Source organism: Orcinus orca, chromosome 2, assembly GCF_937001465.1.
Source record: "Orcinus orca chromosome 2, mOrcOrc1.1, whole genome shotgun sequence".
NCBI classification, from domain to species: Eukaryota; Metazoa; Chordata; class Mammalia; order Artiodactyla; family Delphinidae; genus Orcinus; species Orcinus orca.
In genome coordinates this window covers 16,569,663-16,597,499 of record NC_064560.1, presented here as the reverse complement: position 1 = coordinate 16,597,499, position 27,837 = coordinate 16,569,663, and the positions used below count along the sequence as shown (strand labels likewise).

The following is a 27,837-nucleotide window of genomic DNA, read 5'->3' as shown; positions in this document are numbered from 1 at the left end:
CACAGTATTAGTAGTATGATTAACTCAACTCTATCTCCCTTCAGTTAAAAAAAAAAAAAAAGCAAAGTTAGACATGTTACACATTCACAATCCATTTAAGGAAAAGTCACTCAGTATTGAATTGTATCTTTCTATTTGAATACAGAAAAATAATTAGCATCCAAGCTTACTGTTTTATGTAAAATTTTAATATTAAAATCAACAAAAATGTAGGTAGAAAATTCAGTGATATCTCAGAGTTTACATTAGTTTATTGATGCTATTATTTTAAAATTTTTAAATATAATTTTCAAGACAATAATTGCTAAAGTTAAGTGACCCAGATACGAAATTTTGTTATACTCTTACCTTTATGTGACTTTGCTCTCTGTATCCTCTGGAAAACAAATTTATAAACTCTTCTAAAACCTTTAAAGTCTTTGCTCCTCTAGAATATTTTCAAAGCTTATTCTTGTTAGATTTTCTTCATTTTTCTCTAAACAAATTAAATAGCAAATTACCTTGAAAAATTATAATTAGAAAACAATGTAAACCTTTTTTACTGCGTAAAATATTCATAACATAAAATCTGTCATTTTACCTATTTTTAAGTGTACAGTTCAGTGGCATTGAGCACATTCACAATGATGTGCAATCGTTCACCTCCAGAACTTTTTTTTAATCTTTCCAATCAGAAACTTTTGTCCATTAAATAATAACTCCCCATTCACCCTTTCCCTAGCCCCTGGCAACCATTCTAACTTTTGTCTCTATGAATCTGAGTACTCTATCTCATGTATGTGGAATCATGCAGTATTTGCCCATTTGAGACTGGCTTATTTCACTTACATAAGTCTTCAAGGTTCATCCATGTTGCATCATGTGTCAGAATTTCCTTCTTTTTTCAGGCTGAATAATATTACATTGTATGTACATGTATCATTTTCTTTATGCATTCATCCATTGTTGGAGACTTGGACTGCTTCTGTCTTTCGGCTATTGTGGAATAATGCTGCTATAAACAGGAGTATACAAATATCTGTTTCCGTCTCTGCCTTCAATTCATTTGGGTATATGTTTCATTATTTTCAGGAACTGCCATACATTTTCTACAGTAAACGTACCGTTTTACCTACTTGCTATTTTCTGTGATTAAAAAAAATTAACCATTCTAATGAATGTGAGGTGATATCTCATTGTGGTTTTGTTTTGCATTTTCTTAATAATTAGTGGTGTTGAGCATCTTTTCACATACTTGTTGGCCATTTGTTTATTTCCTTTAGAGAAATGTCTATTCAAGTCATTTGCCCATTTTTTTTAATAAATTTATTTTTTATTTATTTATTTTTGGCTGCATTGGGTCTTTGTTGCTGCACGCGGGCTTTCTCTAGTTGTGGTGAGTGGGGCCTTCTCTTTGTTGCAGTGCACGGGCTTCTCAGTGTGGTGGCTTCTCTTGTTGCAGAGCATGGGCTCTAGGTGCATGGGCTTTCAGTAGTTGCAGCACGTGGGCTCAGTAGTTGTGGCTCACGGGCTCTAGGGTATATGGGCTTCAGTAGTTGTAGTGCATGGGCTCAGTAGTTGTGGTCACAGGCTCTAGGGCACACGGGCTCCAGGGCACATGGGCTTCAGTAGTTGTAGCACACGGGCTTAGTTGCTCCGTGGCATGTGGGATCTTCCCGGACCAGGGATTGAACCCGTGTTCCCTGCATTGGCAGGCAGATTCTTAACCACTGTGCCACCAGGGAAGTCCCCATTTGCCCATTTTTAAATCAGGTTTTTGTTTTTGTTATTGAGTTGTAGGAGATATTTATATATTCTGGATCTTAATGCCGTATCAGATATATGATTTGCAAATGTTTTCTCCCATCCTGTGGATTGCTTTTTCACTCTGTTGATAGTATCCTTTGATGTAGAAAAGGTTTAAATTTTGTTGAAGTCCAGTTTATCTATTTTTTTCCTTTGTTGTCTGTGCTTTTCGCATCATTTTCAAGAAATTGTCAAATCTAATGTCATGAAGCTTTCCCCATTTTAAGTTTTGTAGTTTTAGCACTCATGTTTACATCTTTGATCTACTTAGAATTTTTAAATATGTGTAAGGTAAGGATCCAACTTTTTCTTTGAATGTGGATATCCAGTTTTCCCAGCACCACTTGTTGAAGAGACTGTTTTCCCCACTGAATGGTCCTCACACCCCGTCAAAATTCATTCGACCATATATGCAAGGGTTTATCCATGGGCTCTCTATTGTATTTGATTGGCCTATATGCCTGTCTGCATGCCAGTACCGCACTGTTTTGTTTATGTAGTTTTGTGGAAATTTTTGATATCAGAAACTGTAAAACCTCCAAATATTTTCTCCTTTTTCAAGATTGTCTTGGCTATTTGGGTTCCCTTGTGGGTCCATATAAATTTTAGTATGGATTTTTCCATTTCTGCAAAAATTTAACTCAAATTTTGATAAGGATTGCATTGAATCTGTAGACCATTTGGGAAATACTGACATCCTAACAGTATTATCTTCTAGTCCACGAACATGGGAAGTCTTTTCATTTATTTGTGTCTTTAATTTCTTTCTGCAATGTTTTGTAGTTTCAGTGTACAAATCTTTTGCCTTCTTGGCTAAGTTTATTGCTAAGTATTTTATTCTTTTTGATATTATCATTAACAAAATTATCTTCTTCCTTTTCAGATTGGCCATTGTTAGTGTAGAAACACAACTGATTTTTGTGTGTTGATTTTGCATCCTTCAACTCTGCTAAATTTGTTTATTAGTTTTAACAGTTTTTCTGCATGTGGAATCTTTAGGGTTTTCTACACATAAGGTGATCATGTTGTCTAAAAATATAATTTGACTTTTTCCTTTCCAGTTTAGATTCCTTTTATTAATTTTTCTTTCCTAATTACTCTGGCCAGGACTTCCAGTACTATATTAAATAGAAATGGCAAGAGTCAGAATATTATTTTGTTCCTGTTCTTAGAGGAAAAGCTTTCAGTCTTTCATAATTGAGTATGTTAACTGTGGACTTTTCATATATGGCTTTATCATGTTGAGTTAGTTTCCTTCTATTCCTAGTCTTTTGGGTGTTTTTGATCATGAAAAGGTATTGAATTATGTCAAATGCTTTTTCTGCATCAATTGAGATGATCATGTGTTTTCTTTCTTTCATTCTGTTAATGTGGTACACTTCATTCAATAATTTTAATATGTTGAACCACATTTGCATTCCATTAATAAATACCACTTGGTCATGGTTTGTAAACCTTTAACTGTTGAATTCAGTCTTCTAGCATTTTTTTGAGTATTTTTACATTAATATATACAAGTGATACTGGTCTATATTTTTCTTCCCTTGTGATGTCTTTGTCTTTGGAATCAGGGTAATGCAGACTATTAGAATGAATGAGGAAGTGTTCACTCTTTCAATTTTTTAAGAGTTTGAATTAAGATTGATGTTAATTTTTCTTTAAATATTTGGTACAACTCACCCATGACGCCATCTGTTCTGGGACTTTTCTTTGTCGGGAGGTTTTTGATTACTGCTTCAGGTTCCTTGGTATTATAACTATGTTCAGATTGCCTATTTATTTATGATCACTGTTACTAGGCTTTTTCTTTTTTTTCTTTTTAAAATTTTTTTCTGTTTTTCTAAATTGAAGTACAATTGACTTACAATATTGTATTAGTTTCAGATTTCAACATAGTTATTTGATGTTTTTATACACTACAAATGATCACCACAATAATCTAGTTACCATCTGTCACCATATAAAATTATAATATTATTGGCTATATTGCCTATGTGATACATTACATCCCTGTGACTTATTTACGACTGGAAGTTTGTATGTATGTCTTAATCTCCCTCATCTATTTAACCCAACCCCCTACCCCCCTCCCCTATGTCAACCACCAGTTTTTTCTCTGTATCTATGAGTCTGGTTCTGTTTTGTTATGTTTGTTCATTTATTTTGTTTCTTAGATTTCACATATAAATGAAATGGTGTATAGTATTTGTCTTTCTCTTTCTGACATTTCACTTAGCATAATACCCTCTAGGTCCATCCCTGTTGTTGCAAATGGCAAGATTGCTTTTGGTTTTATGGCTGAGTAATATTCAATTATGTGTGTGCATACACACACACATACACAAACACACATATACACATCTTTATCCATTCACAAGTGAGACTCTTGTAGGCAGCATATATATGCATTTTGTATTTTATCCATTCAGCCACTCTGTGTCTTTTTTTTTTTTTTTTTTTTGGCTGTGTTGGGACTTCATTTCTGTGTGAGGGCTTTCTCTAGTTGTGGCAAGCGGGGGCCACTCTTCATCACGGTGCGTGGGCCTCTCACTATCGCGGCCTCTCTTGTTGCGGAGCACAGGCTCCAGACGTGCAGGCTCAGTAGTTGTGGCTCACGGGCCTAGTTGCTCCGCGGCATGTGGGATCTTCCCAGACCAGGGCTCGAACCCGTGTCCCCTGCATTAGCAGGCAGATTCTCAACCACTGCGCCATAAGGGAAGCCCTGTGTTTTTTTAATTTTTAGCTGCGTTGGGTCTTCGTTGTCGTGTGTGGGCTTCTCATTGTCGTGGCTTCTCTTGTTGCGGAGCACGGGCTCTAGGAGCATGGGCTTCAGTAGTTGTGGCATGCGGGCTCAGTAGTTGTGGCTTGCGGGCTCTAGAGCTCAGGCTCAGTAGTTGTGGCACATGGGCTTAGTTGCTCCACAGCATGTGGGATCTTCCCAGACCAGGGATCGAACCCATGTCCCCTGCATTGGCAGGCGGATTGTTAACCACTGCACCACCAGGGAAGTCCCTACTCTGTGTCTTTTCATTGAAGTATTTAGTCCATTTATACTTAAAGTAATTATTGATGCACATGTACTTATTGTTTTCTGGTTGTTTTTGTAGTTCATTTTTGTTCCTTTCTTCTTCTTTTGCTCTCTTCTTTTGTGATCTGACTAGTTTCCAGAGCTCCTCCTAGTCCACCATCTTGCTGATGTCACTCCTCAAAGACAATGTAAATCTTGTAAATTTTTAACAAGTGTTAATTATCAATTAGTACCATTTTCCCCTTCAATCACCTTAGCAATGGAAGGTACCTCTGGGAATTCCCAACTTCATTTCTTATTTCTAAGTAAGACTGTAATGAAATAGGTTAAAAAAAAAAATCTTGCCAATCTAAGCATAACCTTAGGCCCTTTGAAATTTTTCTTTCTCCATCCCAGACCTACTTGAAACCAGGTTTCTCCATATTGGTGATGCAATCTCTAAAGGTAAGTAATTGTGAACATGAGTTTATAATCTACCTCTTCAGCCAACTCATGACTTGAAATTGTCATCTTACCCTATTCAGTCTTATTATTCCCTTTTTGCCCTATATCTAAGCCCTTCAATTTTCATTTTGGACAACTCTCTTAAGTCAGACCTGTGTGGTGCATCCTTCCTTTGCCACTCAGCCATTAAATCCAATTTTGTTTTCAGACTTCTATTTGAACAGCCTAGTTTATTTTGTTTCTTACATACCTCATATCTTCATCACACTTTCATTGCTACTATCCTATTTGATTCTTACAGTCGTTGGTCATTAAGCTTTATCCAAGGCCTTTAATGTCAGTCACTTTATCCTTACCTCTGAGGCATATATGATGTGTTCTACACACTTTGGAAAAAGGAAACATAATCTTGCAGTATTATGGTTAAATTATGAAAGCGAACATATATTATCAAAACAGAACCCTTAAAAGACAAGAGAAATCCCCTGAAAGAAAAAACAATGAAACAGACCTCTCCAGTCTACCAGACCCCAAGTTCAAAAAGGAGGTAATAAAAATACTGAAGGAGTTAAGAAAGGCTATTAATAGAAATGCAGATCATTTTAACAAGGAACTAGAAACTATAAAGATGAGCCAATGAAAATTAGAAAACTCACTTGCTGAGATGAAAGCTGAGCAAATGGCAATAAATAGCAAACTAGATAATGCAGAAGAATGAATAAGTGATCTGGCAGAGAGGATAATGGAAATCACCCAATCAGAAAGCAGACAGAAAGACAAATGAAAAAAAATGAAAGCAACATATGAGACCTATGGGATAATATAGAGCAAGACAATCCATACATAATAGGGATCCTAGAAAGAGAAGAAAGAGAAAAGGGGATCGAAAATGTATTTGAAGAAACTATGGCTGAAAATTTCTGAAACATAAAGAAGGAAACATATCCAGGTACAGGAAGCACAAGATAAACCCAAACAGACCTACACCAAGACATATTATAATTAAAATGACAAAAGTTAAAGAGAGGCTTCTAAAGGCAGCATGAGAAAAACAAAGAGTTAGTTACAAGGGACCCCCAAAAGGTTATCAGCTGATTTCTCTAAAGAGAGAGATTATCATACTAAGTGAAGTAAGACAGAGAAAGACAAATATATGGTATCACTTATATGTGCAATCTTAAAAAATGATACAAATGAACTTATTTGCAAAACAAAAACAGACTCAGAGACATAGAAAACAAACTTGGTTACCAAAGGGGAAAGTTCAGGGCGGGGAGGGGGGGATAAATTAGGAGTTTGGGATTAGCAGATACAAACTACTATATATAAACAACAAGGTCCTACTGTATAGCACAGGGAACTATATTCAATATTTTGTAATAAACTATAATGGAAAAGAATATGAAAATATAAAAGTATATATAATTTACATATATATAAAAGTCTATACATACATATAACTGAATCACTTTGCTGTACACCAGAAACTAACAAAACATTATAAATTAACAATATTTCAATTTAAAAAAGTGTTATACATAGATATGTGTATTATACATACTTATGTATTCACAAATTCTGTATATAATTCACCTTACTATATACATATTCATTTAACATTTGTTTCCCTCATTAGATTCTGAGTTGATGAAATGATGCTTGATTGGTTTACCCTTGTAAACCTAACAATTAACACTGTGCCTGGATATAATAAACACTGAATTTTAACTGAATTAATAAATGAATGGAAAAAACAAATATAACCTGTTCTTCTGTCCAAATCTTAAATTTAGGGTTTCCTGTTCATATTTCATTATACAAATACTCTCTGGGTGATTACTGAAAAATGTTTAAAAAATAATTCTAGACTTACATACAAGTTGCAAAAATAGTATGAAGACTTTCCAACGTACGCATTACCATGGGGTTTATTCTAAGCTTTCCAATTTACTTACCTATAATTTCTCTCTCCAGCACTGAGAAACCTGGCTCTTACATTCCATCATTCCTGTATTTATTTGTTCAACCCCAGTATACACGTATATTCAGAATTGGTAGCCTGTACTCCTGCAAGAAACAAATTTATTGACTAGAGTTTAGTGTTTACATACATTATTTTTGTCTTGAATTTCAGTTACCAGTATAATTTGATTTTCTTCAATCAATATTGTACTTAAAGGATTATTCTTAATTAAGAAAAGCTTATAAAGCATTTTCAGTGGTTCTGATGATAATTAGGTCATCTTTGTTGCCAGGCACTGACCCAGGACTCTATTTTTAATATTGTCTCATTTAACTGCCTTTAAAATATTTTTCAGTTTTACTCAAGCTCCACCAACAGGAATAACTTACTATGAAGGTAGAATTTGACTCGATGTTAAGAACCATTTCTGACACTGAGAGACTTCCTACAAACAAGAAAGCGAGACTATTTTAGCTAGATAGCAGAGGCCAAAAAACCATCTTTCAAATATCAAATTGTGAAAGTAATTCTACATGGAGAAGAATTCTATGTTGTATACGATTTGTTACAAGTTGTGCTCTAAAATCGAGGGTGTTTAAAGAAATATATTCTACAAAATGAAGGTAGAGAAAATAGGATAAAATATTATCCTTCCCCTACATCTCACATTCAGGTCTCACATTTATCAAAATAAATCACTGTGCTGATGAAATATATATATATATATATATATATATATATATATATATATAGTCTTAAAATTTGTGTATCTGTATATAAAATTTGTCAATCTGTGTATCACTGAGGTGATAAAGAAACCACTTTCAATCTGTCTCTGGGATCTATAATGACTATATATTACATACTGGGTTCCTATAGGTAAAAGATTCTGTTTTTTTTTTTAACATCTTTATTAGAGTATAATTGCTTTACATGGTTGTGTAGTTGCTGCTGTATAACAAAGTGAATCAGTTATACGTATACATATATCCCCATATCCCCTCCCTCTTGTGTCTCCCTACCACCCTCCCTATCCCACCCCTCTAGGTGGTCACAAAGCACCGAGCTGATCTCCCTGTGCGATGCAGCTGCTTCCCACTAGCTGTCTATTTTACATTTGGTAGTCTATGTATGTCAGTGCTACTCTTTCACTTTGGCCCAGTTTACCCTTCCCCCTCCCCGTGTCCATTCTCTACGTCTGCATCTTTATTCCTGTCCTGCCCCTAAGTTCATCAGAACCTTTTTTTTTTTTAGATTCCATATATATGTGTTAGCATATGGTATTTGTTTTTCACTTTCTGACTTTCTTCACTCTGTATAACGGACTCTAGGTCCTTGTTTCTTTTTATGGCTAATATTCCATCATATATATGTGCCACATCTTCTTTATGCATTCATCTGTCGATGGACACTTAGGGTGCTTCCATGTCCTGGCTATTGTAAATAGTGCTGCAATGAACATTGTGGTACATGACCCTTTTTGAATTATGGTTTTCTCAGGGTATATGCCTAGTAGAGGGATTGCTGGTTCATATGGTAGTTCTATTTTTAGTTTTTTAAGGAACCTCCATACTGTTCTCCATAGTGGCTGGATCAATTTTACATTCCTATCAACACTGCAGGAGGGTTTCCTTTTCTCCACACCCTCTCCAGCATTTATTGTTTGTAGATTTTTTGCTGATGGCCATTCTGACTGGTGTGAGGTGATACCTCATTGTAGTTTTGATTTGCATTTCTCTAATTAGAGATGTTGAGCATCTTTTCATGTGTTTGTTAGCAATCTGTATATCTTCTTTGGAGAAATGTCTATTTAGGTATTCTGCCCATTTTTGGATTGGGTTGTTTGTTTTTTTGATATTGAGCTGCATGAGCTGCTTGTATATTTTAGAGATGAATCCTTTGTCAGTTGCTCTGTTTGCAAATATTTTCTTCCATTCTGAGGGTTGTCTTTTCGTCTTGTTTATGGTTTCCTTTGCTGTGCAAAAGCTTTTAAGTTTCATTAGGCCTCATTTATTTTTGTTTTTATTTCCATTTCTCTAGGAGGTGGGTCATCTTACTGTGATGTATGTCATAGAGTGTTCTGCCTATGTTTTCCTCTAAGAGTTTTATAGTGTCTGGCTTTACATTTAGGTCTTTAATCCATTTTGAGTTTATTTTTGTGTATGGTGTTAGGGAGTGTTCTAATTTCATTCTTTTACATGTAGCTGTCCAGTTTTTGCAACACCACTTACTGAAGAGGCTGTCTTTTCTCCATTGTATACTCTTGCCTCCTTTATCAAAGATAAGGTGACCATATGTGCATGGGTTTACCTCTGGGCTTTCTATCCTGTTCCATTGATCTACATTTCTGTTTTTGTGCCAAAGCTACTGTCTTGATTACTGTAGCTTTGTAGTATAGTCTGAAGTCAGGGAGCCTGATTCCTCCAGCTCCGTTTTCTCTTTCTCAGTTTGCTTTGGCTATTCGGGGTCTGCTCTGTTTCCATACAAATTGTGAAATTTTTTGTTCTAGTTCTGTAAAAAAATGCCATTGTAGTTTGATAGGGATTGCATTGAATCTGTAGATTGCTTTGGGTAGTACAGTCATTTTCACAATGTTGATTCTTCCAATCCAAGAACATGGTATATCTCTCCATCTGTTTGTATCATCTTTAATTTCTTTCATCAGTGCCTTATAGTTTTCTGCATACAGGTCTTTGTCTCCTTAGGTAGGTTTATTCCTAGGTATTTTATTCTTTGCTGCAATGGTAAATGGAGTGTTTCCTTAATTTCTCCTTCAGATTTTTCATCGTTAGTGTATAGGAATGCAAGAGATCTCTGTGCATTAATTTTGTATCCTGCTACTTTACCAAATTCATTGATTAGCTCTAGTAGTTTTCTGGTAGCATTTTTAGGATTCTCTATGTATAGTATCATGTCATCTGCAAACAGTCACAGTTTTAATTCTTCTTTTCCGATTTGGATTCCTTTTATTTCCTTTCCGTCTCTGATTGCTGTGGCTAAAACTTCCAAAACTATGTTGAATAACAGTGGTGAGAATGGGCAACCTTGTCTTATTCCTGATCTTAGTGGAAATGGTTTCAGTTTTTCACCACTGAGAACGATGTTGGCTAGGGGTTTGTCATATATGGCCTATATTATGTTCAGTAAGATCCCTCTCTTCCTACTTTCTGCAGAGTTTTTATCATAAATCGGTGTTGAATTTTGTTGAAAGCTGTCTCTGCATCTATTGAGATTATCATATGGTTTTTATCCTTCAATTTGTTAATGTGGTGTATCACATTGATTGATTTGCATATGTCGAAGAATCCTTGCATCCCTGGGATAAACCCCACTTGATCATGGTGTATGATCCTTTTAATGTGCTGCTGGATTCTGTTTGCTAGAATTTTGTTGAGGACTTTTGCATGTATGTTCATCAGTGATATTGGCCTGTAGGGTTTTCTGTAACATCTTTCGTTTTGGTATCAGGGTGCTGGTGGCCCTGTAGAATGAGTTTGGGTGTGTTCCTCCCTCAGCTATATTTTGGAAGAGTTTGAGAAGGACAGGTGTTAGCTCTTCTCTAAATGTTTGATAGAATTTGCCTGTGAATCCATCGGTCCTGGGCTTTTGTTTGTTGGAAGAGTTTTAATCACAGTTTCAATTTCAGTGCTTGTGATTGGTCTGTTTATATTTTGTTTCTTCCTGGCTCAGTCTTGGAAGGTTGTGCTTTTCTAAGAATTTGTCCGTTTCTTCCATGTTGTTCATTTTATTGGCATATAGTTGCTTATAGTAATCTCTCATGATCCTTTGTATTTCTGCAGTGTCAGTTGTTACTTCTCCTTTTTCATTTCTAATTCTGTTGATTTGAGTCTTCTTCCTTTTTTTCTTGATGAGTCTGGCTAATGGTTTATCAATTTAGTTTATCTTCTCAAAGAACCAGGTTTTAGTTTTATTGATTTTTGCTATCGTTTCCTTCATTTCTTTTTCATTTATTCCTGATCTGATGTTTCTTTCCTTCTGCTAACTTTGGGGGTTTTTTTTGTTCTTTCTCTAATTGCTTTAGGTGTAAGGTTAAGTTGTTTATTTGAGAATTTTCTTGTTTCTTGAGGTAGGATTGTATTGCTGTAAACTTCCCTCATAGAATTGCTTTTGCTGCATCCCACAGGTTTTGGGCCATTGTGTTTTCACTGTCATTTTTTTCTAGGTATTTTTTTGACTTCTTCTTTGATTTCTTCAGTGATCTCTTGGTAATTTAGTAGCATATTGTTTAGCCTCCATGTGTTTATATTTTTTACAGGTTTTTTCCCTGTAATTGATATCTAGTCTCATAGCATTGTGGTCGGAAAAGATACTTGATACGATTTTAATTTTCTTAAATTTACCAAGGCTTGATTTGTGACCCAAGATATGATCTATCCTGGAGAATGTTCCATGAGCACTTGAGAAGAAAGTGTATTCTGTTGTTTTGGGATGGGATGTCCTATAAATACCAATTAAATCTATCTTGTTTAATGTATCATTTAAAGCTTGTGTTTCCTTATTTATTTTCATTTTGGTTGAGCTGTCCATGGGTGAAAGTGGGGTGTTAAAGTCCCCTCCTATTATTGTGTTACTGTCAAAAGATTCTTAAATGTAGAAATTTAAATACCTATTGATATTTTTTTTTACTAAATCAGTAGCCTATCAACATAAGCACGTTTTGAAATGGTGCAATAATTCTAGATTCTGGAAAAAATCTAATTAAATACGTAAGAGTATTATTTTATTTAGTTTTATTTCATTTCAGTTTTCAAACAGATAAAGAACCAAAATATTTATTAATAATATTTAGAACTGTTAGAAGCTGATAAAAATATTCTAAAAATAAATAAAAGACATCTTCACATCAAAAGAGGCACATGATTAGATAATAACCAGTCATGAAAATCTATCAGTCTCAAGACCAAAAGAGAAAACAAGGCAACAATAAAGATACTAGACTACTAACTTAATATTTACAAGTTTTTTCCTCTTATTCTTTTCAATGTTCCTTTAACACTATACCAGTTAAACTTGATATTCATTAATAACATTCCCACACAGAATAAGTTCTTCGAATTTATAAATAATGTCTTTTATAGTTCAGCTAGAGCTAGTAGTATGATTTGCAGTCTCACTAGGTTTAATAAATATTACATAAATAATAACAACTTTGTTCTGATCTCTTCAATGAATTTACAGTTTTAATATGAAAAAAACTAAAGCAAAATTTTTTCTAAATTCAGTTCCTCTATCTGGAAGTGTAAGATATGTATGGCAGTGACTTTTCTCTATATAGTATCATAAAGAATAGATTTGCAAATAATTGACACAAATAATTATGACATTTTCAAGACATGCAGAGCACAAATTTCATTTAATTGCTTTTACACCACACCAGAAGGCATTACAGGGACATGAGTGAATAGAAGCAAGTTGGAACTTCAACAGAGTGCTGCTTTCTTAACATCAGCAACAAAGGCTTTTATCTTAGCTTCAAATTTGTTCCACATGGTAAAGAAGAGTTCTGAAAATAAACCAAGTTGTTATATTTTTCATTTAATTGAACTTCTAATATACACACAAGCATTTCTAAAACTTTCAGCTTTGTGCATCTCTCATCATTAGAGTAAATTCTACACTAATTGCATGGCATTTTTCAAAATATTATCTAGCGATTTTGGTTTTCAAAAATCAATGATCTTTCTCTCAATGCTTAAAAAATTCATTTTAGCTGAACCTTGACCAAAAGTCCGTCCTTTAGTAAACTTTGGTTGGGTTCCTCTAAGACCTCTTTTCAAGTAGGCCTCATACTTGGCCCTGTCCTTGGCCTGCCCTCATCAAGAAGGCTGTTAGGGTAATTTAGTAGGAATCCCCACCCCTGATGCCTCCTCTTAGTAATGTTACATCCACTGATCCACTCACTTACTCTGCTCATTGGCTATAAATCCCCAGCTGTTTTTGCTATGTTTAGAGTTGAGTTCAGTCTTTGTCCCCTACTGCAATAGTGTCAAATAAAGTCTTAATTACCATTTTAAACAAATATCAGAATAATTTTTTTAAAATAACATTGTAAAGCTGGCTATTATGGACTATGGCCTTTTGGTGGGATATATACTAGAGATTAAAATCCTGGACTTTAGAGTCCAATTTTATGGGTTCCCATCCTTTTATCTGCTGCTAATGTGCTCTATGACCTTGAGCAATTTAAATGAACTTGTGTCCTTGACTCTCAGATGATGAATACATGCTCTGAACAGACAGACTTAACCATGAGACTATATGTACACATGAGAGCCTGTCCACACACAGTTTCTACCACTCTGACCCATGCCCAAACTGAAAGGCTTGGGAATTCTAAGATAGGAATAATGCTTGTATTTTGGGGAACTGAGAAAGTTGACCATGGGCACCCAGCCTGTAGCTTGCCATCTGCAACTCAGGCACCACACTGGCTGTCTGGAAGGTGATAGGAGGGTAGAAAAGGTATGGGAGAGAGAACAATCACAATGCTTTTTCTCTTCCCAGTCTGTATGTTCAGAGATAGCAGTCTATGTCTCCGTGAAACTCTTGAATTGTGGGTTCCTGCCATTCGATTAAAGCAATGATAGACTTCAAAATGTCAAGCAGCTGCATGGACCAGGATTTCATTCAATAAGAAGCTATCAATACCCTGGATTCTAGTGACCAATACCCCTATTCCCTGGCCCAGTGATTCAGCCATTTCCGTTGAAAATTCATATCCTATAAGTTACAGTTACTGCCTACACCTTGTTTAAAAATTCCATTTTAGTTGCCACTGCAGTGCTCACTGACCTAGAGAGGAGCATAACAAACTGAGAATTGTTTTCTAAATCAGAAAACAATTGCATGATGCCCCCGCCTCAGGAACCTAACTGTGTAATCTGGTATCTAGGAAACTCTACTCTCTCTCCGCACCTGAAATCATGGCCCTGTGCAAGCAGTTAGCCACCAATATACAGAGGGGGAAAATATGTTCCTTGAACCACGCCCCTCCCCCCAAGTAATCTCACGTTCTTGAAAAGAAAAATAAGGATTTTTGCCTCTCATCAAATACTAAAATATCAAGTGGTTACATTTAGATTACCATCTGCTCCTGTTGCTCTCTAATCTCCTGGACCAGCTCTATGAGACATTTTGGAACTGAATGTTTAAGGTACCAATATATGATTTCAATTAAGGATTGTGACAAGTAGAAAACAGAATGCTAGAGGTACACTCGCCAACTGAATAAGCCTCAACAGCATGAATGATCACATAATTTTTTTTTTCTTGCGATATGCGGGCCTCCCACCGTTGCGGCCTCTCCCGCCGCGGAGCACAGGCTCCGGACGCACAGGCCCAGCAGCTGCGGCTCATGGGCCCAGCTGCTCCGCGGCACGCGGGACCCTCCCGGACCGGGGCACGAACATGCGTCCCCCACATCGGCGGGCGGACTCCCAACCACCGCGCCACCAGGGAAGCCCCCACATAATTTTTATGAACAAAAAATTATTCTACTACCTTCTGGACAGAGCTTGTTTATAAAGATGATATTCTAATTTACATAACAAAGCAGACCTCACATTAAACTTTGGATTAGGTAGTCCAGATCTCTCTTTAGCAGTACCATTTTTAGAACAACCATAGTAAAAAATGTATTCAGAAGTCTAGAGAAATACTGTGCCTTTTTCAGTTTACTTAAAGCATTAATATGATCTCTAAAAGTTTTTAGGTTTTGAGTGAATCACAATAAAACCAAAGGAATTATTGAATTTCTAGTGATCATTAGATATTCATTCTTATAACTGTGCCCTGACTACTAATTATCTGACCTCCTCAAGAATGGATGAGACTTGCCTTATCTTTGAAGGCAACCAAAGCCTTCCAAAGGCTGTAGCCTACTCACTTTTGCCCACTAATCCTGGCCAAATTTGAGCTATTCAGAGTCCGTGGTTGAAACTGACATCGTCTGCTCAATATTAAGGGCCATCCTGCTATCCTAAGAAGCATTACATCTTATCCAACAGCTCTGCTGAAATACTACTCCTGCTCCTACTTCTCCTGGGAGATATATTTAGTTGTACTGGTCATTAATCAGTAAAAAGGTTTCCTATATGTCCTTCTGGATAGCTCACTGCCTTCCCAGGTCCTGATTGGTTGCTGGATCACTGATAATTCTTGAGTTGTGCTGTCCAGTATAGGAGCCACAAACCATATATTGCTATTTAGATTTAAACTAATTAAAATATACTAACCACATTTTAAGAGCTCAATAGCTGCGTATGGCTCATAGCTCCTATATTGGAGGGCACAGATATAGAACATTTCCATTATCACAGGAAATTCTGTTGGGGAGTGCTTGGAGAGGAAGTCATAATTGCCATGAACGAGGTGGTCTGGGAGAAGAAACATTTAAGTGAACCCAATATAGACTGAATTTATTTATTGGGCCCCACTAGGCCAGTAGTTACAAGACCTGGATTAAAAAAAAAAAATCAGCCACAACCATTTGTATATGGGCTGAGGTATCAGTTGATTTCCCTTATATCATCAAATAATAAGCATCATGGTGCTCAACTCTGGCTGCACAGTTTAATCACCTAAGGAGAATCTGGTTTAATTGGTCTGGGGCTGGGGCAGAGAATTGGTAGCTTTTAAAGCACCCCAGGTGAATCCTATTTTGTAGATAGGCTTGAAAAGCACTGATTTAGCGCATATATTAGCTCATTTAATCAAATGATCACATAATTAATGTATAAATTATATTCACTGTTATCTAGATAGTCCACAGAAGCAAACTGAGAAGTTGGATTGGGTCCAGCAATCACCATTCATAGGATCAGACTGCTATGCTGAATTTACATTGGAAAAATAATTCTAGAGAGAAGTATAAAATTTGCATTGCTCACAATCCAATTATTGGCAACTTGCAACAACAATTCTCCTATTCATTTCTGCATATATTCTCTCTAAAACCCTCATGAAAGTTATTAATACACATTATTTTTATATTACCTCTGGGACCTTTCACAGTTTCAGAGAATCAGTAATTAGTGAAGAATTCCTCAATTTATTTTCTCTTGACTGATACTTTATGCTCACTCAATTGATGATTTCTTCTTGCCATGTAAGTTGTACTTTTTTTTACTACTGTATAAAATATAAATAATATTTTATAATGGGAGATTATAGAGGATAGCCACTACTTCATCAACTTTATTCCACTCTATATTGTTTCTGTAGAAATCCAAATTTCCTTATTAAATATTGATACAAAACATAACTACAAAATACTTAGGTTAATATTATTACTAACTGCTCTAATTCTTGCTGACGAAATATAGTAACATTCAAGGTACAAAAGGATTTTCTATAAGTTTAAATACCTATGTCAGTAATAATCCAGACTGGATTATAGACAGTTTCATCCAATAATATTTATGCTTCCCAGGACACAGTAAAAATGTGGTTAAAAATAATATCTTAACTATTATTAAAATTGCTAATAACACTGTTACATATATGTATACAATATTATACATTATTATAAGATTGTTAACAATATTATTAACATTGGTTGGCAAGATTCATGTCTTTAAAATTCTTATCACTTGTATTTTGTCTCATTACAAATTCCACAGAATATGCTCCAACACATATCAATTAGGTTATTGTCATGTGGCATTTATGTTTATTTCCTTTCCTTTTTGAAATTGGTTGTGCAGTGTTTTAACATTGCTATTTTGAATCAGGTGAATATTTTTATCATTTGTAATTTATTCAATAAAAGACAACTCTAACTTTTTCAAACTTAGGAAAAAGGAAAAGCCATTCAAACTCACCGTCCATGATCTGGGTCTACCCTGTTTATTCAGGATCTTTCTCATTATTGTTCAATAAGCAGCATCTACTGAAGGCAGTGTTATTTCCACTCTTGCAGGTTCATTGCTGTCTTGACGAATTTGCTCATGTTATTTATTTTGCCCAGAATTAATTTATTCTCAAAAGTATGGGTGGGGTAGAGATTTTCGGGTAGCAGTATATGGCACTTTAAAGGAAAATTATTGTGTGATTAAAAAAATAGTTCTATTAAATTTCATTATAGTTGATATAATTTTTATTATATGTGACAGCAAAACAATATTATATACAAATATTAACCATGGAAATGGAAAAGAGTACATACATCTAACTACCTATGTTTCTATAGAAATGTTTCTCCAATTTTAGCCTGCTTCAGAATACCCAGAGAACCTGTTAAACAAATTAGTGGCCTTGAACCCCACAGCTTCTATTTCAGTAGGTCTGGGGTGGGGTCCAAGAATTTGTATTTCTAGTAAGTTCCTAGTTAATGCCCAGGCTGCCAGTCCAGGAACCACACTTTGAGAAGCATTGATAGAGGACTTCAAAAAGTTCAAGTTCACTAGAATACTGCTTTTTGGAATACATAAAATGTATATGCTTAATATATCTATGCTTTTCAAAAAATCAGTCAGTTTTAAATAAGTCAATTTCTGAGCTGCAAAAGAAAGGAATCAAAAGAAATCAGTTTCAGGGAAGAAACAGTGGCAATTCCTTTTAGGTGGAAGACTCATATCTCTGAACTGATGGCGTCAAGATTGGATTATAAACTTATCTACTGACCTCAATGATGTATGTTGCAACATTGTTATAGAAAGAAAACTGGAAACAACCAAAGTGCCCATTTAACAGAGGCCTAGTTAAGTAATATACTTTTATTGCCAATAATAACATACTTGTGGTATGCTCAGATATAAAGGACTTAAAAAGAATTTGGTTGATTTGGATATGCTGATGTGGAAATATTTTCAAGATACATTATTATGCTTTAAAAAGTAAAGGAACAAAAAAGATGCATAATTTCTTTGAATAAATAATGATAGAGGTGATGTCAGCAAGATAGAGTGCTAGGAGGTCCCAACGCTTGTCTCCTTCACAAACAAGCAAAATAATAAACGAACAACTGCAAACCAATGAAAATAGCTCTAGGAGAGCTCTGTACTACAAAGAAAAAGCAGCAGAAATCCGGAGGAGCTCAAAATCAAGGATGGCTGCATAGAAAAATGCAGGAAGCATTTTACCTGAGTCACCTCATCTTCTAGCCCAGGCCAGTTAGGAGGGATCCCCTCAGAGGAATTTCACCCCATGAGGAAAAGGAGAGGAGAACCCCAGCAAGCCTCACTGCCATGGGGAACTCCCACATATGCACCAGTGCTAATCCCAAGCTGATGGAGCTGCCTGGAGTCCCCCCGCTACCACACCCCTCCCCCATTACTCCCCAGGGTTAGAGCTGTCATGGTAGTAAGACCTGTCACCAGGACCCAGTTGCTGCTGTGCCCCATTCTCTGAGATTAGGAAGCCATAGCGCCTTACTGCCTATGGAACCAGATGAGCTGCCACTGCTCTGAGCCTCACTCCAGGTCCTAGGTTGTGGCTTTGACTCACCATTGCCAGGCCAAGCTGCTGCTGCTCTGTACTCCACCCTCTGTAGCCATTATCTGGACCCACCTGGCTTTAATGGGTTATCAGCTGGATGCACTGCTGCTGCTCTGTGACTGCCTCCCTGGGCCAGAGTTGGGGCTTTGACACACCATCCCCATGCCATGCTGCTACTGCACCCTGCTCCCTGGGCCCAAGTCACTACTGCACCCTGTCATCCCAGGGCCCATGCTGTAGCTGAGTCCCCCTCTCTCCCCAAGTCACTGCAGCAAACTGCAGAGACCTAGACCTCGATTCCACAGGAGATGTGCACATGCCCACACCTCAGACTCTAGCGCCAGACAAGAACACTATAAGAAAAGAAAATTATAGGCCAATCCCTGATGACCATACATGCAAAAATTCTTAACAAAATACTAGCAAATAGAATTCAAGAGAACACTTAAAGGATCATAAGCTACGATCAAGTGGGATTCATCCCTGGGATGCAAGGATGATTCAATATAGCAAATCAATAAATGTGATACGCCCCATTAACAAAATTAAGGATAAAAATCGTATAATGAATTCAATAGATGAAGAAAAAATTTAACAAGTTTCAACACCCATTCATGATAAGAGGTTTCAACAAGTTAGGTATAGAAGGAATATACCTAATAAAGGCCATACATGACAAGCTCACAGCTAACATACTCAATGGTGATAAGTTAAAACCTTTTTCATCCAACATCAGGAACAAGACAAGGATGCCAACTCTCACCATTTCTACTCAAAATAGTACTGGAAGTTCTAGCCATAGCAATTAGAGAAAAAATAGAAATAAAACACATCCACATCAGAAAGGAAGAAGTAAAATGTAGTTATTTTCACATGACATGATTTTATATATAGAAAATCCAAAAGACTCCACAAAAAAAGTTAGAACAAATGAATTCAATAGAGTTGCAAGATACAATATCAACATACAGAAATCAGTTGAATTTCTATATACTAACAGTAAAACATCTGAAAGAGAAAATAAGAAAAACATTTTACAACAGCATGAAAAAAATACTTAAGAATAAATTTAAGCAAAAACACTTTACCTTGAAAATTATAAGACAATGAGGAAAAGAATTAAAGAAGACACAAATAAATGGAAAGATATCCTGTGTTCTTGAATTGGAAGAATTAATATTGTGAAAATGTCCACACAAAGCCATGAAAAGATGCTCAGCCTCACTAATTATTAGAGAAATGCAAATCAAAAACACAAATTACCTCACACCTGTCAGAATGGCTATCATCAAAAAAATCTACAAATAACAAATGTTGGCAAGGATGTGGAGAAAAAGAAACCATCGTACACTGTTGGTGGGAATGTAAATTGGTGCAGCCACTATGGAAAACAGTATGGAGGTTCTGGAAAAAAACTAAAAATGGAACTACACTATGATCCAGCAATTCCTCTCGTGGGTATATATTCCGAAAAAAGTAAAAACACTAATTGGAAAAGATACATGTGCCCCAATATTCATAGCAGCACGATTTACAATAGCCAAGACACAGAAGCAACCCATGTACCCATCAACAGATGAATGGATTAAGTAGACGTGGTGGGTATATATACAGTGGAATATTAGTCATAAAAAGAATACTACCGTCTCACTCCCTCTTGCGAGAACACCAGAATCACAACTAGTTGCTGGACAATCATTGACAGGAAGACACTGGAACTCACCAAAAAAGATACCCCACATCCAAAGACAAAGGAGAAGCCACAATGAGATGGTAGGAGGGGCCCAATCACAGTAAAATCAAATCCCATAACTGCTGGGTGGGTGACTCACAGACTGGAGAACATTTATACCACAGAAGTCCACCCACTGGAGTGAAGGTTCTGAGCCCCACGTCAGGCTTCCCAACCTGGGGGTCCAGAAACAGGAAGACGAATTCCTAGAGAATCAGACTTTGAAGCCTAGTGGGAATTGATTGCAGGACTTTGACAGGACTGGGGGAAACAGAGACTCCACTCTTGGAGGGCACACGCAAAGTAGTGTGCACATCGGGACCCAGGGGAAGGAGCAGTGACCCCAGGAGAGACTGAACCTGACCTACCTATTAGTGTTGGAGGGTGTCCTGCAGAGGCGGGGGCAGGGGGACTGTGGCTCACCGTGGGGAGAAGGACACTGGCAGCAGAAGTTCGGGGAAGTAGTCCTTGGCGTAAGCCCTCCCAGAGTCTGTCATTAGCCCCACCAAAGAGCCAAGGTAGGCTCGTGTTGGGTTGCCTCAGGCCAAACAACCAACCGGGAGGGAACCCAGCCCCACCCATCAACAGTCAAGTGACTGAGCTCTTTGAGCAACAGTCAGCTCTACCCACCACCAGTCCCTCCCATCAAGCCTCTTAGATAGTCTCATCCACCAGAGGGCAGAGACCAGAAGCAAGAAGAACAACAATCCCGCAGCCTGTGGAAGAAAAACCACATTCACAGAAAGATAGATAAGATGAAAAGGCAGAGGGCTATGTACCAGATAAAGGAACAAGATGAAACCCAAGAAAAACAACTAAATGAAGTGGAGATAGGCAACCGTCCAGAAAAAGAATTCAGAATAACGATAGTGAAGATGATCCAGGACCTTGGAAAAACAATGGAGGCAAAGATCGAGAAGATGCAAGAAATGTTTAACAAAGACCTCGAAGAATTAAAGAACAAACAAACAGAGATGAACAATACAATAACTGAAGTGAAAACTACACTAGAAGGAATCAATAGCAGAATAACTGAGGCAGAAGAACTGATAAGTGACCTGGAAGACAGAATGGTGGAATTCACTGCTGCGGAAAAGAATAAAGAAAAAAGAATGAAAAGAAAGGAAGACAGCCTAAGAGACCTCTGGGACAACATTAAACGCAACAACATTCACATTATAGGGGTCCCAGAAGGAGAAGAGAGAGAGAAAGGACCAGAGAAAATATTTGAAGAGATTATAGTTGAAAACTTCCCTAACATGGGAAAGGAAATAGCCACCCAAGTCCAGGAAGTGCAGTGAGTCCCATACAGGATAAACCCAAGGAGAAACAGGTCAAGACACATAGCAATCAAATTGGCAAAAATTAAAGACAAAGAAAAATTATTGAAAGCAGCAAGGGAAAAACGACACATAACATACAAGGGAACCCCATAAGGTTAACACTGATTTCTCAGCAGAAACTCTACAAGCCAGAAGGGAGTGGCATGATATACTTAAAGTGATGAAAGGGAAGAACCTACAACCAAGATTACTCTACCCAGCAAGGATCTCATTCAGATTCGATGGAGAAATCAAAATCTTTACAGACAAGCAAAGGCTAAGAGAATTCAGCACCACCAAACCAGCTCTACAACAAATACTAAATGAACTTCTCTAAGTGGGAAACACAAGAGAAGAAAAGGATCTACAAAAGCAAACCCAAAACAATTAAGAAAATGGTCATAGAAACATACATATCGATAATTACCTTAAATGTGAACGGATTAAATGCTCCAACCAAAAGACACAGGCTTGCTGAATGGATACAAAAACAAGATCCATACATATGCTGTCTTCAAGAGACCCACTTCAGACCTAGGGACACATACAGACTGAAAGTGAGGGGATGGAGAAAGATACTCCATGCAAATAGAAATCAAAAGAAAGCTGGAGTAGCTATACTCATACCAGATAAAATAGATGTTAAAATAAAGAATGTTACAAGAGACAAGGAAGGATACTACATAATGATCAAGGGATCAATCCAAGAAGAAGATATAACAATTATAAATATATATGCACCCAACATAGGAGAACCTCATTACATAAGGCAACTGCTAACAGCTGTAAAAGAGGAAATCAACAGTAACACAATAATAGTGGGGGACTTTAACACCTCACTTACACCAATGGACAGATCATCCAAAATGAAAATAAATAAGGAAACAGAAGCTTTAAATGACACAACAGACCAGATAGATTTAATTGATATTTATAGGACATTCCATCCCAAAACAGCAGATTACACTTTCTTCTCAAGTGTGCACAGAACATTCTCCAGGATAGATCACATCTTGGGTCACAAATCAAGCCTCAGTAAATTTAAGAAAATTGAAATCATATCAAGCATCTTTTCTGACCACAACGCTATGAGATTAGAAATGAATTACAGGGAAAAAAACACAAAAAACACAAACACATGGAGGCTAAACAATACGTTACTAAATGACCAAGACATCACTGAAGAAATCAAAGAGGAAATCAAAAAATACCTAGAGACAAATGACAATGAAAACACGACGATCCAAAACCTATGGGATGCAGCAAAAGCAGTTCTAAGAGGGAAGTTTATAGGTATACAAGCCTACCTCAAGAAACAAGAAAAATCACAAGTAAACAACCTAACCTTACACCTGAAGGAACTAGATATAGAAGAGCAAACAAAATCCAAAGGTAGCAGAAGGAAAGAAATCATAAAGATCAGAGCAGAAATAAATGAAATAGAAACAAAGAAAACAATAGCAAAGATCAATAAAACTAAAAGATGGTTCTTTGAGAAGATAAAGTTGATAAACCATTAGCCAGGCTCATCAAGAAAAAGAGGGAGAGGACTCAAATCAATAAAATTAGAAATGAAAAAAGAGAAGTTACAACAGACACCGCAAAAAAACAAAGCATCCTAAGAGACTACTACAAGCAACTCTATGCCAACAAAATGGAAAACCTGGAAGAAATGGACAAATTCTTAGAAAGGTATAACCTTCCAAGACTGAACCAGGAAGAAACGGAAAATATCAACAGACCAATCACGAGTAATGAAATTGAAACTATGATTAAAAATCTTCCAACAAAGAAAAGTCCAGGACCAGATGGCTTCACAGGTGAATTCTATCAAACATTTAGAGAAGAGCTAACACCCATCCTTCTCAAACTCTTCCAAAAAATTGCAGAGGAAAGAACACTCCCAAACTCATTCTATGAGGCCACCATCACCCTGATACGAAAACCAGACAAAAATACTACAAAAGAGGAAAATTACAGACCATTATCACTTATGAATACAGATACAAAAATCCTCAACAAAATACTAGCAAACAGAATCCAACAACATATTAAAAGGGTCATATACCATGATCAAGTCAGATTTATCCCAGGGATGCAAGGATTCTTCAATATATGCAAATCAATCAATGTGATACACCATATTAACAAACTGAAGAATAAAAACCATATGATCATCTCAATAGATGCAGAAATAGCTTCTGACAAAATTCAACACCCATTTATGATAAAAACTCTCCAGAAAGTGGGCATAGAGGGAACCTACCTCAACATAATAAAGGCCATATATGACAAACCCACAGCAAACATCATTCTCAATGGTGAAAAACTGAAAGCATTTCAACTAAGATCAGGAATGAGACAAGGATGTCCACTCTCACCACTATTATTCAACATAGTTTTGGAAGTCCTAGCTACGGCAATCAGAGAAGAAAAAGAAATAAAAGGAATACAAATTGGAAAAGAAGAAGTAAAACTGTCACTGTTTGCAGATGACATGATACTATACATAGAGAATCCTAAAAATGCCACCAGAAAACTACTAGAGCTAATCAATGAATTTGGTAAAGCTGTAGGATACAAAATTAATGCACAGAAATCTCTTGCATTCCTATACACTAATGATGAAAAATATGAAAGAGAAATTAAGGAAACACTCCCATTTACCATTGCAACAAAAAGAATAAAATACCTAGGAATAAACCTATCTAGGAAAACAAAAGACCTGTATAAAGAAAACTATAAGACACTGATGAAAGAAATTAAAGATGATACAAATAGATGGAGAGATATACCATGTTCTTGGATTGGAAGAATCAATATTGTGAAAATGACTATACTACCCCAAGCAATCTACATATTCAATGCAATCCCTATCAAATTACCAATAGCACGTTTTACAGGACTAGAACAAATCATCTCAAAATTTGTATGGAGACACAAAAGATCCCGAATAGCCAAAGTAGTCTTGAGGGAAAAAGACGGAGCTGGAGGAATCAGAGTCCCTGACTTCAGACTATACTACAAACCTACAGTAATGAAGGCAATATGGTACTGGCACAAAAACAGAACACAGATCAATGAAACAAGATAGAAAGCCCAGAGATAAACCCACACACCTATGGTCAATTAATCTATGACAAAGGAGGCAAAGATATACAATGGAGAAAAGACAGTCTCTTCAATAAGTGGTGCTGGGAAAACTGGACAGCTACATGTAAAAGAATGAAATTAGAACACTCCCTAACACCATACACAAAAAATAAACTCAAAATGGATTCGAGATCTAAATATAAGACCAGACACTATAAAACTCTTATAGGAAAACATAGGAAGAACACTCTTTGACATAAATCACAGCAAGATCTTTTTTGATCCACCTCCTAGAGTAATGGAAATAAAAACAAAAAGAAACAAATGGAACCTAATGAAACTTCAAAGCTTTTGCACAGCAAAAGAAACCATAAACAAGATGAAAAGACAACCCTCAGAATGGGAGAAAATATTCGCAAATGAATCAACGGACAAAGGACAAAGGAAAAATATATAAACAGCTCATGCAGTTTATTATTAAAGAAACAAACAACCCAATCCAAAAATGGGCAGAAGACCGAAATAGACATTTCTCTGGAGAAGACATACAGATGGCCAAGAAGCACATGAAAAACTGCTCAACATCACTAATTATTTTAGAGAAATGCAAATCAAAACTACAATGAGTTATCACCTCATACCAGTTAGAATGGGCATCATCAGAATATCTACAAACAACAAATGCTGGAGAGGGTGTGGAGAAAAGGGAACCCTCTTGCACTGTTGGTGGGAATGTAAATTGATACAGCCTCTATGGAGAACAGTATGGAGGTTCCTTAAAAAACTAAAAATAGAATTACCATATGAGCCAGCAATCCCACTACTGGGCATATACCCAGAGAAAACCATAATTCAAAAAGACACATGCACCCCAATGTTCATTGCAGCACTATCTACAATAGCCAGGTCATGGAAGCAACCTAAATGCCCATCGACAGACAAATGGATAAGGAAGCTGTGGTACATATATACAATGGAATATTACTCAGCCATAAAAAGGAACAAAATTGAGTCATTTGTTGAGACGTGGATGGATCTAGAGACTGTCATACAGAATGAAGTAAGTCAGAAAGAGAAAAACAAATATCGTATATTAACGCATGTATGTGGAATCTAGAAAAATGGTACAGATGAACCGGTTTGCAGGGCAGAAGTTGAGACACAGATGTAGAGAACAATTGTATGGACACCAAGGGGGGAAAACCGTGGTGGGGTGGGGATGGTGGTGTGCTGAATTGGGAGATTGGGATTGACATGTATACACTGATGTGTATAAAACTGATGACTAATAAGAACCTGCAGTATAAACAAACAAACAAAGAAACAAAAAACCCAAATAACACTAAACTTTCTTTGGGTTATTGGTATGGAAATATGTTAATATAAATGTTTCAGACGTTACATGAAATTTCTAAAAATCTTATATGTTCTGTTATAATGTTATAAGCCATTATTCTAGTTATTATTTTAAAATGTATACCTCAGAAATAACTAAATTTCCTTGTCAATTGCATTATTATGAACTTTCATCAAATCTTTAACCGTGGTCATTTTTAAGTCTTTTGCTATTTACATACAGTTCTGGGTGTACTCTGATGCTTTCGCAAAAATGTTCCTATAAAAGGGTTTCATCTTCAAGGAATTCATGGAAAAGACTCTGACAAGTACAGGTTTCTGGTAACTGACTATACTGCTGAACTGAATGAATAAGCATTTTCAGAACTCTAATGGAAAACTGATGAATTCATGAAAGTTCTAACAAAAGATTAAGATAAAAAAAATTACATGGGACTGAGTGAACTGATGAGGATGATTATAATTTTTGTGACTTTCTGTTTGAATTAAAAAAAAAAAAAGAAAATCCCAGAAGCACTCAGAGGCAAAAATATACGAATCAATTTTCACAGCAAAGTAAAGGAGCTGTTACAGTGGAGGATTACTGGACTGAACGTCAATATTATGACATAGTATGAGTGTGTTTCGTGTTTAGTTATTGCAATCATTGTCGCTCTTGTTGTGGTCATCCATTTACAATGCTTGGTGTCAGTTTATTTATCTCTTGTAAAAATAAAATACAGTGTGTGTGGAAAAAAAAAGAATACTACCATTTGCAGCAACATGGAGGGACTTAGAGAATATTATGCTTAGTGAAATAAATCAGGGTAAAAATGATATATGATATCACTTATATGTGGCATCTGAAAATAATACAAATGAATATACATTTACAAAACAGACTCACGGATATAGAAAACAAACTTGTGGTTATCAAAGGGGAGAGAGAAGTGGGGGAGGGACAAATTAGGGGTATGGGATGAACAGATACTAACTACTTTATATAAAATAGATAAGCAGCAGGATATACTATATAGCACAGATAATTTTCATTATCTTGTATTAACCTATAGTACAATATAATCTGCAAAAATACTGAATGACTATGCTGCACACCTGAAACTAACACAATATTGCAAATCAACTATACTTCAATAAAAGAAATGGAAATGTCTTTCAATAGAAGAATAGTTAAATAAGTTATAGCATATTCATATGATAAAATATGCAGCAACTTAAAGGTGTGAGAAATAAAAGAAGTCTATATCAAGTTACTGGGATCAAAAAATTTCACAATTTGTATGGAAACACAACAGACCCCAAAGAGCCAAAGCAAACTTGAGAAAGAAAAACGGAGCTGGAGGAAATCAGGCTCCCTGACTTAAGACTATACTACAACGCTACAGTAATCAAGACAGTATGGTACTGGCACAAAAAAAGAAATATAGAACAATGGAACAGGATAGAAAGCCCAGAGATAAACCCATGCACATAAGGTCACCTTATTGTTGATAAAGGAAGCAAGAGTATACAATGAGAAAAGACAGCCCCTTCAATTAGTGGTGCTGGGAAAACTGGACAGCTACATGTAAAAGAATGAAATTAGAACACCTCCTAATACCATACAAAAAAATAATCTCAAAATGGATTAAAGACTTAAATATAAGGCCGGACACGA

At 36.2% G+C, this 27,837-nt stretch overlaps 1 protein-coding gene across 9 annotated transcripts in view; it reads right to left on the bottom strand.

The window, feature by feature from the left end:
- Positions 1–4,219: 4,219 nt before the first annotated feature.
- CCDC7 (coiled-coil domain containing 7) overlaps positions 4,220–27,837 on the bottom strand; it is a 293,096-nt gene continuing 269,478 nt past the window's right edge. For 3 of the 9 annotated variants that reach the window (XR_007475372.1, XR_007475373.1, XR_007475371.1), the window contains 4 exons: positions 17,063–17,268; positions 16,236–16,370; positions 7,610–7,665; positions 4,220–7,324 (listed from right to left, as the gene is read on the bottom strand). The gene's annotated coding sequence lies outside the window, so the exon portion shown is untranslated. Of the gene's footprint in view, positions 7,325–7,609; positions 7,666–12,577; positions 12,745–16,235; positions 16,371–17,058; positions 17,269–22,158; positions 22,266–27,837 lie in introns of those variants that run through there. The other 6 variants (XR_007475369.1, XR_007475365.1, XR_007475366.1 and 3 more) reach the window with 6 other exon arrangements.